Source organism: Protopterus annectens, chromosome 3.part1, assembly GCF_019279795.1.
Source record: "Protopterus annectens isolate FY-2018-M chromosome 3.part1, PAN1.0, whole genome shotgun sequence".
NCBI classification, from domain to species: Eukaryota; Metazoa; Chordata; order Ceratodontiformes; family Protopteridae; genus Protopterus; species Protopterus annectens.
In genome coordinates, this window is record NC_056732.1 from 1,638,894,257 (window position 1) to 1,638,911,849 (window position 17,593).

Below are 17,593 nucleotides of genomic sequence, written 5' to 3' on the forward strand. Positions count from 1 at the left end.
ATTGTGCTGTGATTCAGAGCAGATCTGAGTTTTGTCATTGAGATTCTTGACATAGCTATAGAATGCTTTGTGGTTGTCTTTAGAATCAGTGGTGATTTTGTTTTCATAACTAGCTTTGGAGGATTTTATGAGGGATCTCAGCTTCTTACTGAGGCTGACCAGGGAGTTCTTCCAGTCATGGGATTTTACTCTTTTTTTTGCAACAGTTTTTTTCTCTTGTTGTAGAGTTTCTTTATGGCAGGGGACCACCAGATTGGCTTCCTTTTTTTGTAGGATAGCATCTTGGTTCTGTTAGGGATAGCATGATCCATGCACTCGTGTAAGTGCTTATAAAGTGCATTTGCATAGGATTCAGCAGTCGTACCTCTATTCTCCATCTGCATGGGTGTTGTAAAGTTTGCCACTTCTGCCTTAAGAAGTGTGAAGTTGGCTTTGGAGAACATTTTTACGGTGGTTTCCCTAGTGGGGGTGGGATGTGGATGTCTAGGCTGATTAGCTTGTGGTCGGATATGACCAACGAGGAATTGACCTCTGGTGTGGAACACCGGTTGCCCAAGTTAGTAATGACCAGGTCTAGGATATTGCTGCCCTTGTTGGGGGTGTGGATAAGTTGATCCAAGGCATTGGAATTTATGAATTCCAGAAAACGGTGAGTAAAAGAGTTGGTACATGAGTAGTTTTCCCAGTTAATGGTAGGGTAGTTGAAATCACCCATTATTAGGATGTTGGATTGTACCCTAATATTTTCCAGTGTATCAAGAAATGAAGAGTGGGAATCCTGGGGCATGGTGGGGGATCTGTAGCAAGTTACAATTTGGATTGCGGTCTTGCCCAGAGTTAGTTGCACTTGGATAATCTCGGATGCATTATGCTGAGCAACTAGCCTGGAGGTGTGGATATCCTTAATAAATATGGACACGCCTCCACCTTTAGTGTTTTGGTCCAGGTTAGGTGGCCGAAAGGTGTGGTATGAATTATAGCTTGGCAATGCAGGAGTGCTCTCTGGAGCCTTGAACCAGGTCTCTGTCACTACACAGATATGGATGTTCTCCATTTTAAGGAGTGCCTCAAGTGAATGCATTTTGAGGTTTAGACTTCTAGCATTGAGTAGCATTACCCTCAGATTTTGCTTGCTTGTACCTGTTACCATGGCAAATTTGTCATTTGAACCTTGCCTAAAAAAGGAGCTATAGGGGAGGCAAGAGCCTTAGCCAGTATCTGGAACCCCAAGGGTGACAGGTGCAGGCCATCTCTGGCAAAGCATCATGGTCTGTCGATCATGTCATCCCAGGCAGATAGATACTGGATCCCCTTAGAATGACATGCAAAGCTTAGCCAATTGGTGAAGTCAATCATTTTGTCCTTGTACTGTTGTATCATTCTGGGTGATGGCAGGATCATACCTGCTACAATCAGGGCTAGAATCATACCTGCCTGGGCTACAAGATCAGAGAGTTCCTCCATGTCTCTTTTCATGTAGTCCAGTGAGGTACATCTCAGGACATTCACACCAACATGGGCAATGACAGAGTTATATTTGTACTTATTGTGGAGTGACCTGAGTGTGTGCATTAGTGAAACATCAGTGTGCCTGACTATATAGTCAACTATGACTAGAGTGTTGGGTATGTTGTTATGCCTTATGGGCTGTGGTTGAGTGGCACACTGAGTTTGTGGGCTATGTGTCATTTGGGTTGTGTTGGGGGGTAGGTTTCATGCATTTCTGCTTTGGAGGTCTCTGTTGCTTGAGCAGATTTTTATTGAGAGCCTCTGTGAATGTAGGTGTGTGCTTTGTGTTGCTATGTGTGTGTTTTGGTGGTGTAGGTTTTGAGGAACTATGTGATGAGTGTGGTGTGGTGCAAGTGTTTACTTTTTTAGCAGTTTATTGTACACCCAACATAAATCCATCTGCATGCCCATCCAAGTTTTGCTTAGTACCACCCCACCACATACTGCCTTAACTACAGTTGCTGTCAAGGTACAAAACAACAGAACACAGTCACTGTTCTACAGCCTTCTTCTTTAACTTTGTTCCTTATCTCAAATACATGAACAAAGTTTGCTTTAATATTTTCTTTAAACACATTCAAGAATTAAATGTAGGGGGGCGTGGCCAAGATGGGCTCAGAATAGCAGCAATTCTCTTCAGCTCTGTCAGTTTGGATTTTGTATGACAGGATTTTTTCAGTAAATCTTATCGGAGGAACTTACAGTCTTCAGTAATAAATTCCTCTCATCTAGTTTTATAACTACATATAAAAATTCTGAAGAAATTTTGATTTTTTTCCAGTCAATAATACCTTAGCTACTTTATCTATCTTCACTGACAACAGAATGGCTACATCAAAAGCACTTCATCAAGAATCTTCTCTAAAAAAGGACCTACATTCTTTACTCACTACTGTACAATAACTATCTGCCAAACTAGATAAAATGGATTTAAAGGTTGACATCTTTAAAAAAGACTGCACTAAACAATTGGAAAAGATACACGAAGATCTGCAGTTTAAAAAATCTCAAATTTCAGGTATTGAATTAGCACTAAATGACATTGACAGTAGAGTACATAAAGATGAGAATAATATAGACTTTCTAATAAAGCAAAGTACATACTTACAATCCAAAGTGGATGATTTAGAAAACCGGTCTCGAAGGAATAACATTAGAATATTTGGCTTACCAGAAAACATAGAAGGAAACAGTCTGTCAAAATTCCTGACAACCTGGATTCAAGATGTACTAGACTTACCAGAAGTCTTGTCATATGGTATCGAAAGGGCGCACAGATCTTTTTCTTCATCTAAAACAAGCAAGAATAACTCTTCTAAATCTGTAATTGTAAAATTCTTATCTTCATATGACAAAGAACTAGTGTTAAAAACTGCCTGGGCAAAAGCTCACATTAAATTAAATGACAATACCATTTGTTTTGATAATGATTATTCTTCAACAGTAATAGCAAAAAGAAAACTTTTCCTACCCTTAATCAAAGAACTCAAAAAGGCACAAATAAAAACTCATCTATTATTCCCAGCCAGATTAAAAATTTTTCTACAGGATGGTATCAAAACTTTTGATGATTTAGACAGAGCCCTTAATTTTGTTAATTCTAACAAAATAATTGAAAAGCTAGAAGATATGGAATGGGCAAGTGCAAGTCTTAAAAGGTTAGCTGAAAATGACAACTGGAAGTCAGACGAAAAAAAAAGAAGCTAAAGAAATAAAGAAATGCACATTAATATGAGACTTTAAATCTAAACATAAAGACTTTAAAGTAAATTCACGGTTGCAACTACATGTAAGTGTAAGATTCTCTCCCCCCCCCCCTTTTTTTTTTTTTTTTTTTAATATTCAATATGTATGTGCATTCCTGTGCTACATCTTGATAACATAAATATGGCAAGTTTGGCTATGTACTTTGAATGTGTTTGAAACATTTTAATAAGAATACAATTGAAAATGTTCTTCTGGTTTAAATGAAAGACAAGGGGAAATGAAAAGCTGTTCATATGATCTTGTGAGAAATAGAGGGATCTGATTGTGGACGTTAGTGTAATACAAACAGTGTTAAGTTCTCAGGGCTAGGATGTATGTAAAAAGTAAACAGAATCTAATGCATTACTAATATCAATGCAAAATTAATGGGACAGTTCTGTTCAATAATTATTACTTTAGTGATTGCACATTAGAATGATGCATCTACATTCTAACGTATTATTGTTAGCCCCTGAGAGTCTTGTGCACTTTTCAGCTTTTTTTCACATACCAGTTTCGTCAGTTGTTCCACGTGTACCCAAGAGACTAAAAAATGAAGAATTCAAGCATTACTGTTCCCGCTTTTACTCAGGACAGCTTTGAAATCCAGCTCGAGAGGCTCCATTCATTATAGAAAGAAGAGACACCCTGATGACATCATTTTTGACTGTGCGACACAATTTTTGTGAACTTTAACCTTATGGGAAAGTCGCACTGACTTTTTAGAATGTTGAACTGCGGTTTTCACCGCAAATAGGTATATAAACACAAATAAACAGTTTAAACACTCCCATACATATAAACACATACATAAAACATATAAATACACAATAATCTTCACTTTGTAATCCCCTACCTGCATTTGTACCTATAGTTAATATAAAAATTACATTACATCAGATAATTTTATATGCAGTACTAAAGCATATTAAATAACATAAATGCATACTATGAAAGATTAATTGATTGTAAATGTACTTCATATAAACTTCACTTATACAAAATTACTAAATGTTATATAAGGAAAGAAATGCCAGCATATACATATGACAACCCTATCTGAAATACTATGATTGTTAAACAGTTTATGCATTGTTTTAATTATGTTTCCTGTCTGATGTAATTGCTTCACAATAATTAAACTCCAAGCACAGATATAATAATTGGATATATTATTTTAAATGTAATAGTAATTTAATGAATAGTTTAAAGGGGAGAGGGGGATAGGGGGAAGAAAACAGTGAAGAATATATATATATATTTTTTTTTTCTTTCTCTTTTTTACAGACAATAACACTATTTGACAGTAGCTGAGATATTGTCGCTATTTGTTAGGAGGATAATTTGAGTGGTATATGCTACTCAAATTAGGAGTCTACAACTCCAGGAAGGGTACTGGTAGATTTGTTATATTGATGTTCTGTTACAATGATATGTTACTTTTTTATGACGTTCACAATAGCAACATATTTTGAGACTCTTCAATTTCTCTATGATTTGATAAGTATGTTTTCTAGCATTAGTGCTTACCAGAATGGATTACAAATATTTTACCTTGTATATAACTTATAACACATAATATAAATGTTTATTTTAAAGGGTATTTCAATAAATATTAATGGTCTAAATAATTCTTGCAAGAGAGGAAGCTTGCTCAAATATCTTAAAATTCATAAATCACATCTTGTTTTTTTACAAGAAACACATTTAATATCCACAGATACTGATAAGTTAAATACCAGATATTATTCAATTTTAACAAGCTCAGAACATACTGAAAAGAAAAGAGGAGTAGCTATTTTATGGAATAAAACACTTCCCATGCCTAAAATACTTGAAGTATACAAAGATAACAAAGGTATGTTTTGTTCAGTCACAGTAGAACTAAACAAAAAATATATACTTTAATAAATATATATTGGATTCCAGGTATTGGTTCAAACACTGTTAAAATGCATTTAAATAAAATAGTCTCGCTAAAGGTAATTTAATAATAGCAGGTGATTTTAATTGTGTATTAAATGATGAAGATACTAACTCCTCAGTAAAAAGAAACATTTCAACTTCAGCTAAATTACTATTGAACTTTATGCAATCATTTATATTAAAAGATATAAATAGCTTTGCAGATTTAGACTCACTTCCATGCACTCATTACTCCCACAGACATAAAACAAACTCCAGAATAGACAGAATTCTAATATCAAAAGAATTAACAGATGATTTAATTAAAGTAAAGGTTATTTCATGTCCCTTATCCGATCACAACTCAATAACTTTTGAATTACTAATCAAAACAAATCACACTGTTATAATTAAAAGAATACCGGCATACATAACTAATTTGAAAGAATTTAAAGAATTTTTACTTTTAGAGATACAAGACTTTATCACATTAAATAATACTAATAATATATCAGAAATTTATATTTGGGATGCCTTAAAAGCCTTCCTATATGGGAGAATTCTCTCGTGGTATAATAATAAAAGAAAATCCTGGGACAAAGAATTATTAGATCTACAATGTAAATTAGATAAGCTAAAACTTAACTTAGATAGTAATACTGATAGAAAAAACAAAGAGGAAGAAATAAGTAAACTAAATACAAAATACCTTGAGATCTTAAACCATAAAACAAAAATCAGAGCAGAGAAATTTAAATGTATAACCTTCTCAACGAACCCTAGATCTTTAAATATCTTAGCAAATAAAACAAAAAGACTTAAAAACTCAACCATATTAAGGACACCTATTCCCCAAAAAAGAAGAAACTTGTATCCAATATACACAATATTTTACTGGAATTCAGAGAATTCTTTCATAAGATAAATCAGAATTCCCAGATAACGGATTCAAAAGATTTGATTAAGACATTTATAACAAAGTATACTAAATATAGATTATCAAGAGATCAAACTAATAATATAGATAAACCTATTTCTTTACAAGATATACAAAACCAGATAACAAGACTTAAATTACACAAAGCCCCTGGAAATTATGGCATTATCCCAGAAATATATAAATTATTACCTAAATCTGCTTTAAATATTCTGCATAAAGTATTTAATATTTCCCAAAGCAACACCTTCACACCCCCTTCTTGGAAATATACCTTTATCTCACCAATAATAAAATCAAACAGAGATCCTACTAAATGTTCTTCATACAGACCAATCTCTTTATTAAATACAGATTACAAAATGTTTATGTCCATATATGCTGAGAAATTAAAAGATGTTTTGCCATCATTAGTAAATGATGATCAAACAGGTTTTATTGTAAATAGAACTACTTATGACAATATAAGAAGAACAATTACTTTGATAGATTCAGCAAAAACCTTTAATAAAACTTTAACTTTAATAGGTTTAGATATAAATTGTGCCTTTGATTCAGTTAATTGGGGCTATTTATTTATTTTGCTAGACTAATTGAATTTCTCGAATAAGTTTATAAATCTTATAACAAACTTATATAAAGGGAGTCAGGCATATATCAGAATTGGCACTGTCATATCAGAAAACATTCCTATTACAAGAGGGACTAAACAGGGATGTCCTTTATCCCCCCTTTATTCACATTGATTATGGAACCATGGGCTAATTTAGTAAGAGATGATGAAAACATTGAAGGTTATAAGTTAAATTCAGATACTTCATCTAAAATTCAATTATTTTCTGATGATATTAAGGTAACAGTAGGAGAAAACTACAGATCTATTCCTGCCATATTTAAAAATATTAATACATTTCAAAAAAATATCAGGTTTAAGTTTTAATAACAATAAAACTCAGATCATCCCAATTAATCTAAAACAAAACACAATTCAACAAAAGTATAAAAAACGTATACCTCAAAATAATCAGATAATATATTTAGGAATAGTGATTACCAATAACATAAAAGATATCATTCAATTAAACTTTAATAATTGCTTAAGCAAAATTGAAGATTCTATAAAAAATGGAATAATTTACTCTTTTCCATGGATGGAAGGCTTTCTATCATAAAAATGACTATTCTTCCTAAAATGCTTTATATTACTCAATCACTTTCATTAATTCCCCCTAAAACGATAATTAAAAATTGTAATTCTTTATTATTGAAATTTCTATGGTATCCTAATAAATCCAGAATAGCTTTGCAACATAATATAAATGACTGGATAAATGGTGGTATAAGATTTCCTAATTTGGAATTATATACATTATCCTCGATTATTAACATAGTTTCCTTTCTAATCAATAATACATATTCTTCTAAATGGAAACAATATTTAATCTTGTTAGCATGGGACTCTTCTAATAAACTAAACATTCAAAAACACTAATGTTAAATAATCCTATTTTGTGGATATTAAAATATATCTTTACAGTACAATCATATAAGTTAAATAAATCAAATTATTTGCTTCTCATCCTAAAAAACATTTAGGAACTTTATATTCAAATTCGCTAATTATAAAACATGGATTTTCCTTCTTTTCCCAATTGCTTTTACTTAAGGTATATTAACCACGGTAGATAATACAAAAATGCTATTATTCAAAGAGAAACATCTTATTTATTGGTCTCAATTAATAGACAAAGATAGGATAAAGTCTCTTGAGGAACTAAAATTTGAATATGACATAGACTCTTACTCATGGCTATGCATACAGGAATGTAGACAATATATTATAAATAATTTGGAATCAATTCCCTTACATTTAGCATATCCATTACCTAAAATAATTTTATTTTTGACTACACTTATTCAAAATATAAACACTGACAAAAACAAATTAGCGCACATAAACAAAATACTTAGAAATGATACAAATTTTCACACTGATAAATATTGGGAATATTTCAATATAATTAATAACTATGCTCCTAAAGATCAAGACAAACAAAATATATTAGAATCAGCCTACTACACTACATCTTCCCTAAAGTGGAAGTTACACACCTGGAAATATATGCATAGATCCTTTATAACACCACACATTCTAAATAAATTCAATAAGAACATCAATGATTGTTGGAGATGCAAAGAAGTATTAAAAGCCGACTGGTCTCATATGTTCTATGACTGCATACTTCTAAAAAATTCTGGGAAGATATAAATAGTTTTCTTCCAGGTTTATTTACAGATAATTTCTTGATTTCTAAATCTTTAATTATATTTAACACTCCAATACATCAAAGTGTTAAAAGATCTAAATATACATTAATATGGACTATTTTAGCAGTAGCAAGAAAAATAATAACAATTAACTGGAAATCAGAAACTTCCCCTACGTTTCAAGAATTCAAAAACCTTCTTAGTTAAGTTTGCAGTCTGGAACTTATGACCATTAAGTCAAGAACTAATAGAAACATGTCTAAAATTAATATGTGGAAAAATTTATTAGACTTGCTAGAAAATTAGTGATTGTATATGAACTTACCAATAATTTAGTTTGATATTTATGTGAACGTCATTTGTAAATAGTTATGTTGTTTGTTAGATATAGAATGTTTGTGTTTTTTTTTTTTTCTTTTTTGAATATTGTTAGAAAAATGGAACACTTTATTTAATTTATTTCTTTATTCAAATTTTAATAAAAATCTTTTTTGAAAAAAAAAAAGAATTAAACGTCATATTAATAGTTCAACATAGCCTGTCAGATTTTAGGTCCAATTCACTGTATATATTTAGGTCAGGGTTTGCAGACTCCTCCTGCCCCTGTCATATACAGATTTTGATTTGAATTGGAAACAGGAACTGTCTTTAGAGGTTTATTCAGTACTGAAACATTACTTTGTACTTTAGAGTAAGGCTGTCCGTCTTCTCGGAGTTGATTGGTTGATGATTCATTCAAGGAACTAGAATCACTAGTACATGCAGTCTATTGTGGCTTTGGTTCTGGGACAGGCAAAATGTGTCTGTGATTTCTTCTGTAGTCTACTCCTTCTAACTAAATTATGTAGGACCTTGGCTCAGCACAAATGTCACTCACAATTTCTACACGACGATGACCTTTCGAAGTTTGCATTCTAACTTCACCTTGCAACAATGGTCAAAGAGGTCTGCTGGTTTTGTCATAGAATGACTTCTGTGAGTGGTGCTTTTTTGATAGTTGAGCTTTAACTACCTCATTACTTTTTGAGTTGACACACATCTATTTGCTGATTGGAGGAGTTGTTCGTGTCTGCCTTGCCATCAATCTTTGAGCTGACAAACCAAGTGTCTGGTCATTGGGAATGTTTTGACAGTTTAGTAAATTGAGGAATACATTAGTTCCATATCTTTTGGACTTTTGTGTTAAATGCTTTGCACTGCAGACTGCATGTTCAACCAGACCATTAGCTTGTGGGTATTCTGGGCTGCTGGTTACATTGAATAAAATTGCAAGATGCAGCAAATTCTTTAAAACGTTGTCTAGTAAATTGTGCGCTGTTATCTGATATGACTTTATGTGGGCTTCCATGGACTGAGAAGTGCCTCTTTAGTTTTGTAATTACTGTACAAGATGTCAAATTATGGAGCAAGTCAACTTCAGACCATCTGGAGTATGAATCAGCTAGTACCAGGTAATGTTAACCATTTGACCATTTCCATTTGAAAATATCTACTGCTACTGTTGACCGTGGTAAATCAGGCATTGAGTGTAAGTGAAGAGGTTCTTTTTTCTGATGTGGTTTGTTACTGTCACAATCAGAATGTGAAAATGTCTCTCTTTCAATATCTTTAGACATTGAGGGCCAGAGCGCAATGCCTGTTGCCCTACTTTTAGTTGATTCAATATCTGGGTGGTCTGTGTGCAGAATTTTTATATAGTCCTTTTGAAATAATTTAGGAACTGCTACTTTTGGGCCTTTTATAATGATGTCATCTCCCACTATGATCTCATCCCTGAATGGAAAATACTGCTGAATTTCAAGTGGCAGATTTGATTGACATATTGGCCAGCCTTGGTTGATAATATTACTCAGTTTTTGAAGAACTGGGTCTATAGTAGTGTGGTTTCTTAAATCACCAAGCTGTGATGATGAAATGTGCTTGACTTCCATGACTTCAAAATCAGCTGTTTCATTTTTCTGTTGTTCTGTCTTCTTTCTGGGTTCACATGACAAGGCATCAGCATGATACATGTGTTTACCTTTTGTGTAGACAATTCTAAAGCTGTATTTTTGCAGCTTTAACATCATGTATTGCAATCTTGCTGGGGCTGTATATATTGGCTTGTTCAAAATCATTGTAAGTGGCTGGTAATCAGTTTCAGTCTGAATTGGTATGCTGTGTATATATAGTAATTGAATTTGGAACATGCAAACACAACAGCAAGAAGTTATTTTTCTATTTGGGCATAGTGCATCTCTGTTTGAGTCAGGGTATAGGATGCATATGCAACTGCAATGCCCTCCTGAAGACATGCTGCACCAAGTTCATACTGAAAGGCATCATGGGTGAGTGTTACAGGTTTATGGCATCATAGTATCTCAGTGTCGGTGGACTGGCAATTCTCCTTTTTAAAGTATGAAATGCTTCTTGGTGCTGTTCAAACCAAGGCCATTTTATAACCTTACTTGTCAGCTCATGCAAGGGTGCAGAAAGGTCACTAAAGGTTGGGATGAATTTTCCTAAATAGTTAATCATACCTAGAAAATGCTGTAAAGATGTAATATTCTCTGGCACTGAGGTTGACTTCACGTGCACAATAATGTCATCCACCATAATGGCACAAGGATATCCAACAAATATCTGTTCCATGGCATGTTGGAATACCTCACTGGTGGAATTGATCCCAAATGGCATTCTCAAAAACCTGATTCTTACAAATGGTGTGCTGAACATTTGTAAAAAAGAAGTCTATAAGCCAGCGAGATTTGCCAAAAGGAGTTCTTGGCATCTAAAACTGAGAAAACAGATGAATTTGGTATTAGGGCTGCTACCTCCCCTACTGTGCACATTGATTAATGAGGACAGTTAAGGACTTTAAGTGTCTAGGATCAATGCATATCCGAATGTCATCTGAGCTTTTCTTATGAGCAGCAGCCATACATGATACCCATTCAGTAGGCTCTGCTACAGGAATAAAAACAGCTAAATGCACCATTCTGTGTAACTCTGCTTTTATTTTGCATTGCTACCAGGATCTTATGTGCAGGTCTAACAAATGGGTTTATTTCATGGCTTAGCTTCATAGAATATGGAACTGGAAGCTTACCAATATCATCTTTGAAGATGTTGGTATAATCTTTAAAGATATGTTGTGAAAAACTGTTATTTCTGTTGTATTTAGATCAAGAGCTTCTTTATTGAGTGAAATCAATCCCATTGTTAGACTGTTTTCTAGGGTTAGTAATGACTGTACATCACTTCTGACTACACAGAATTGCAAATCATAAATGTTACCGGTAGAATGGCAAGAAAGGACTATAGTGCCATCTGTCTGAATTTCTTCACCACCATAAGCAACTAGTTTTGTGTTCCTTGTTGAGTCAAGGTTCTCTCCAGCTTTTACTTTTGTATAAGCTTTTGGCGACATGACATTACATTTGGATCCAGAGTCTACTTTAAGCTGTACTGGAATCCCATTACACTCTTTGCTGACAAATGGGAATTCACTGTGTCAACTGTTTTTGCCGACCACAGAAATACCATCAGCATAAAATATTTTATCACAGTCTTCAAGGTTTGCTACAGTCTCAATTTGATCTTCTTCTTTGGATAAATTTTATTATGAGTCTGTGTTGCTTTGCAGAACTTTTTGAAATGATTCCACTTTTTGCATCAGTGATACTTTTAACCATAGGCTAAGCACTTTTCTCGTTTAAGCTCATGACTGCCTCCGCAATTACGACAATTAATAATGGGGGGTGGTGTGGCATAGCTCCTTAGTATACACTTATGAGGCCATAACTGTCTTTTTTTTTTTTTGCACACTGTAGACATTTGCAGCCGCAGATAGAGCACGCATACTTGTATGTTTTTCTGTGATTTTATGTATCTGGCAAATTTCAATAGCTTGTTTTCAATGTTAATTCACTATTATGTTGTAACATTTTCCTAACTGTATTATTATTAATACCACATACAAGGTAGTCCTTTATTAAATCGTTTTGTAGATCCCCAAATCTGCATGTCTTTGCTTTATTTCTAAACTCAGTAACATATGCTTCAATAGTTTCACCAGGCTTTTGATTTCTTGTATTGAATTTATGTCTCACTATTGTTATATTCATCAGGGGGTGACACAGTTCTCGGAATTTATCCTTTAAGCATTCCGGATCTTCACGTGTTTCAGCCTGAGCAATGACATGAAGGTTTTCTCCCTCTCCTGCAAAAGAACATTCTTTCTCAATAGCCTCCGAGCCTCCCAAATTGAGAAGTATAAATGCTCGTGTGTGAATGTCTTTGTCTGAATTTGTAACAGCTATGAAAATATCATATTCTTGCACAAACACACACCAATTCTTCACAACTTTGCCATCAAACACCAGTGGTTTGTATCTATGAAATCCTTCTGCCATGCCATCAATGTGTATGCAATTAATATGCAATTACCTTTTGTACTTCCGTCAGATGAAACTTAGTTACAGATGACTTCTGACACCATGTTGAATGACGAGTAGAGCCAATGAATGGAGGTTATCAGCGTTTTATTATATACCCAACATAAATCCATCTGCATGCACATCCAAGTCTTGCTTAGTACCACCCTTCATGTACTGCCTTAACTACAGTGGCTGTAAAATACAAAACAACAGAACATAGTCACTGTTCTACAGGGGGTTTAGTGTGAAGATCAGGAGAAGAAATACTTTTTTTGTCTTCATCTTTTTCTGTGTTCGCTGTTTAGGGCACTCAGTCTTCTGTATGTTCAGACTGTAGTGTGGTCTTGGAAGGAGAATATTAATGTACGGGGGGTGTGGGGGATGCACGGGGGCAAAGCCCCCCCCCGCTAAAATGTTAATGCAGTGGGGTTTTTTTGTAACATGCTTTAACGAAAGCGCTTTTTTGATAAAAGCGCTTTCGTTAAAGTGTGTTCAGTTGTTATGGATTCGGACGTTTGCTCATTCGAGCAAACATCCTAGATCCATATATATATATATACATACATATATATATATATATATATATATATATATATATATATATATATATATATATATATCAATATCTAAATTCAAGCTCCAAGCCTCTGGATGTGTCAAATAGATACTTCTTAAAATTCTTCTTAAAATATAAATCTCTGTGCTGTTTGTGCTTCCTGCTTCACCTATTTAAACTTGTATTTGTTAATTTCAAATATTTTATTGGGGACAATTTTTACTGATCCTGATTCCTTCTGGCATATTCTGCAATCCAACACGTTTCTTATAAATCCACTGCTGCTGAAACTGTAGGAACTGACATTTAATACCTAAAAGTAGTTAGTAGCTCCTTTACAGGTACATATTAATTAAATGATCTTAATGTAACTTTATTTATTTTTCACATCTTAACTTTTTGTATGTCACTAGACATTGATTGGCATCTCAAACCAACATTCTTAATTTTATTTTTTATACCCTGCCCTTTCATATGCAGCCATCATTGACTACTAAGTCATACAATTAAACATCCAGCTAAAAATAATGGTCTGATATAAAGAATTACTGACCTCGAATGAAAATGCAATTAAAAAAATGCTCTGGTTTTGCAAGTTGTTCTAAGATTTTCCAAAAGCTTTTGTGAAATCAGTTACATTTTTTTTCAAAGAGCAATAAATATTTTCTTATTATTTAAAAAAAATACTGCAGAGTAAAACACTAAATGCTAGTCTGGCGTGGGGAAGCTCACTCTGTAATTAGCTGCCACTGAAAGTCATTCTGTAGATTTACAGATGGCTGCCTACTGTGCTTACTATCGATCCTGGTAGGAGAAAAGATGCCACCTCTAGGTAAGGAAGGAGGTAATTGATGCTGAACTTTGTGTGGTTGAAGGCTGCATTTATTCCACTACTCAAAGTACAACATTAAATGTCAATAGGCCATTCTCTTGTTTTTCTTCGACTTTTAACTGAAGATAGCTTTATATTATTCAGCATGTCTTCTCTCTGTCTTTTACTTTTGAAAGATTGAGCCACTAATGTTTCTTTTAGTCATTTCACATATCACAGTCATTAATTTTACTGATCCTTTTTGTTAACTGACATATACTGTTCATAACAGTTTAATTTTAGGTTCATAGGTTCATATGTGGATACTAGACTATCTGCCCAAAGGCATTTATAAGCCTAGCCAGAATGTGTTGGCTTTCGCCACCCCCTTAGATTAGATCCCTGTGCCTCTGTCCAACAGAGCCACTGAAGTGATCCCCGAGGTAAACTTTCTGTTTCCCATCCACTCATCAAGGTTTCTCTTGAAGAGTGTTAGTGAGGAGCTCTGCCTAATGTAGATTGGAATCCTGTTCCAGAGCATGGGAAGTCTCTGGGACAGGAATCTATCCCTCCAGCATGTCCTATTTATTGTTGTGGTGAGGTTTAGATCCCTAAAGCGTGTGGCTTGAGGGGATATGGTTTTCTTTAGGTGGAGCATGTCCATCAATTCTGAGTTGGACATGGCCTTGTATGTCAGGCAGAGATCACCTCTGAGTAGGCGGTATGCAGCTGAGTACAGCTGGAGTTTCTTCAGTCGAGCTGCATAGGGCATCTGTTTGAGGCCATTTATCCTCTTGGTGAGGTACTTCTGTGGTCTTTCCAGCTGTTGCAGGTGTCTTGTAAGGTACATCCCAAATGGGGCATTGTGCTCTAAGATGGGTCTGATGAGTGATGAGTAGAGGGGCACAATGACCTCTTTTGATCTGGATGCAGACCCTTTTGTGATTAGGTGGGCTGCGTAGAAGGATTTTCTAACCACTTTGGCAATGTGATTATCAAAGGTGAGATTACTATCTAACAAAACAACATTAAATGTCATGAAGCACCATGAGTTTTTGTGGTAATAAACTGTGGTTCGTGTTATCCAGGAGTTGAGCCTCTTATTCTACCATTGCTCTGGTTTGTTTTGTTGGTCGGACTGTTTGGGCTATTGGTTCCATCATTTCAATATGAGATTACTATCTACTTGGGTCCCCAGATCCCTTATTACATCTTCCATATTTAGGGGACTACCACCTATGTGGTAGTTTGTGGATACTTTATTTTTTCCAAAGGGGATGACTATACACATTTTGGCATTTACCTTGAGGCCATGATTTTGACACCAGGTGTCCATCTCAGTTAGACCCTTTTGGAGAATGTCTGTGTCAGCCAGAGAGTCGATTATAGCCCCTAGTTTGTAGTCGTCTGCGAACCTGGTCAGCCATAGTCCTCATGTGCTTGCCTGTACCTCTGAGAAGTATATGCCAAACAGGAGGGGTCCTAGGACTGAGCCCTGGGGAATGCCACTTGGAACCAGTTTAGAGTCGGACCTAGCTCCCGCAACTCTCACCATGTGGGTTCTGTCCATGAGCCAGTTGGCAACCCATCTTGTGACGTAGGGGTTTATGTTCAGGCTGATGAGCTTGTCTATAATACCAGAATGGGGAAAGATGTCAAAGGCCTTAGCGAGGTCTAGGTAGTACCACCTTTCCCTCATCTATAGCCTTGGTAACTGTCTCAAAGAAGTCCACCAGGTTTAGGAGGCATGATCTGTGTCACTCTATGGGTATGTAGCCTGTGGAGAGGCTGAGTTTGAACAGTGTGTTTAGGTGAGGGGTTAGTTCGTCTTTGAGCTCATCTAGGATGCAGCCTGGGACACCATCCAGTCCCATTGATGCTGGGTTTTTGGCTTTGGAGAGGGCTGTTTTAACCTGATTGTCTGTGATTTCAGGGACTCTACATTCTTCTGGTATGGTTATGGGCCCTTTTGGGGATGAGAGGGGGGTGAAGTTTGCGCTGAACCTGTCTGCCAGGATGTTGGCGATATCGGTCAGTTCAGTGTATTTTGTGCAATTCTGCACACACTTTGAGCAGATCTGAGCATTGCCACTTAGATTCTTGACATAGCTAAAGAATGCCTTGTGGTTATCTTTGGAGTCCTTGGCAATTTTTCTTTCAAAGCTCGCCTTGGATGATTTTATAAGGAATCGTTGTTTCTTGCTGATACTGATCAGGGATGTCTTCCCTTCTTTGGATTTTACTCTTTTCTGTACTAGTTTCCTCCTTCTATTGTATAGCTTGTTTATGGCAGAAGTCTACCAGATTGGTTTCCTTTTCTTGGAGGAGTGAGTCTTGGTTTTGCTTGGGATGCCTCGATCCATGCATTCTTTTTGCTGCCCATAGAATGCATTAGTAAAGGATTTTGCAGTTTGGACAGTGTTATCCTTCAGCATGGGGGCTTTGAAACTTTCCACCTCGGTCTTAAGTAATGTGAAGTTTGCTTTTGAAAAGTTTTTCACAGTGGCTTTCTTGTCTGGGGGTGGGGGTGGATATCCAAAGTGATTTGTTTATGGTCAGATCTAGCCAGCAAGGGGTTGACCTCTGGTGTGGAGCACCGGTCACCCATGTTGGTGATGATCAGGTCCAATATGTTGTCACCTCTGGTGGGAGTGTTGACCAGTTGAACCAGGGAATTTGAGTTTATAAATTCTAGGAAAAGTTGGGCAAGGGAGTTAGTACTTGAGTAGTTCTTCCAGTTAATGTTTGGGTAATTGAAATCACCCAATATTAGGGTGTTTGGTAGGACCTTTATGTTTCCCAGAGTTTCCAGAAATGTGGAATGGGGGTCCTGGGGCATGGTGGGTGATCTGTAGCAAGCTACAATTTGAATTGCAGTTTTGCCCATTGTTAGTTGCACGTGGATGATCTCTGAAGCATCGTGCTGTGCCACTAACCTGGAGGTGTGGGTATCCTTGATGAATATAGATACACCCCCACCTTTTGTATTTTGGTTTGGGTTCTGTAGCTGAAATGTATGGTATGAGCTGTAGCCTGGTAGTGCTGGGGTGCTCTCTGGAGCCTTAAACCAGGTTTCTGTTACTGCATATATATCGATGTTCTCCATACTGAGGAGTGCCTCGAGTGCATGCATTTTGAGGTTTAGATTTCTGGCATTGAGTAGCATTACCCTCAGTTTTTTTGTTACTTGTGCTATTTAAGGCGGTGAGTTTGTCTTTTGTGCCTTGCCTAAAAAAGGCACTATGAGGGTGGCAAGAGCCTTGGCCAGTATTCGAAAGCCTAAGGTTGACAGGTGCAAGCCATCTCTAGCAAATGTCAAGCATGTCATCCCAGGCGGACAGACACTGGATCCCCTTTGAATGACACTAGAAACTTAGCCAATTCTTGAAATCTAGAATGTTTTCTTTATACCATGGTATCATTCTTGGTGAGGGCAGGATGCT